At 44.5% G+C, this 1,012-nt stretch overlaps 1 protein-coding gene across 1 annotated transcript in view; it reads right to left on the reverse strand.

The window, feature by feature from the left end:
* dusp7 (dual specificity phosphatase 7) overlaps positions 1–440 on the reverse strand; it is a 9,305-nt gene extending 8,865 nt beyond the window's left edge. The window contains exon 1 of the mRNA XM_032512809.1: positions 1–440. This exon is cut by the window's left edge and continues 477 nt beyond it. The gene's annotated coding sequence lies outside the window, so the exon portion shown is untranslated.
* Between the last annotated feature and the right edge of the window lie 572 nt (positions 441–1,012).

Raw genomic sequence — 1,012 nt, forward strand, 5'->3', positions numbered from 1 at the left:
AAGACAAATCACGGCGCTAAACTTCCCTTCCCGCGGCCACCACCACCACCACCGCCACCGCCACCACCGCCGCCGCTGCTGCTGGTCCTGCGGGCGCGCACACACACGCACCCGACACACACTTCCCCACACACATCCAATACGCACGCACCGATGCCCCTCTGGTTGCAGCAGGAAACTTGAACATGCAGAGTTTTCTTTCCCTCCTTCCTTCAGTCCGATAGAAGTGGAGGTTTCATTCCAGTCCATCGACGTCCATTTGAGAGCCCGCTCTAACTTTGATTCCCAAAGATGTCTCGTTAGTGTCTCAGGGTGTGAGTTTCGGATGAGTTGCTAACACTAAAGCCCATGGTTATTGCTGTTATTTGACATGCTGGCCCACGGAGCGCCTCTGGGTTGTCATTACCACTGGATGCGTTGAGGCACTGCGGGCTTGTCATTGAGACGAGGGAGGAGCGGAGAGATTTAAAGGTGCAGGAGCTGATAAATATTCACACGAGCTTCCACTGTTTTCACGACATGCATTCAAATCCGTTCATTGATAGTCTATAGGCTACAGTATGTATGGCCTAACTTTGAATGAGACATGTAAATCTGCAAATAAAAGTCAAATTAAATGTGTGTGTTCATGGCACTGGACATCCTTCTAATATGTTTGTAGAGAATTTCTAAATAAATGTGGGCCTGTGTAATCCACTTTCATTGTCAACCTCGAATAGCCCTGATACTTAAGAATGAATGTTAATCTTTGCTAACTTTTTTGCCTAATATACTTCACATTAATTAAAGTCACAATGTTTTTCATAATCATCTCACCTAATCAATGCTTGCAAAAGATTAATGAGCATTAGAAAAACATTTATGTCTTGTCCTTTTATACTAAATGGGCCTTGTGGTGGGATGGTTTCCAGGGTGAAAAATGAACCTTCAATCTCAACATTTAAGCCAGCATGTCCTTAAAAGTTGTCAGAAAAAAATAGAAATTTGAACATATACATCACGACAGCCGGGT

This window comes from Etheostoma spectabile, chromosome 4 (assembly GCF_008692095.1).
Source record: "Etheostoma spectabile isolate EspeVRDwgs_2016 chromosome 4, UIUC_Espe_1.0, whole genome shotgun sequence".
In the NCBI taxonomy this organism is placed as follows: Eukaryota; Metazoa; Chordata; class Actinopteri; order Perciformes; family Percidae; genus Etheostoma; species Etheostoma spectabile.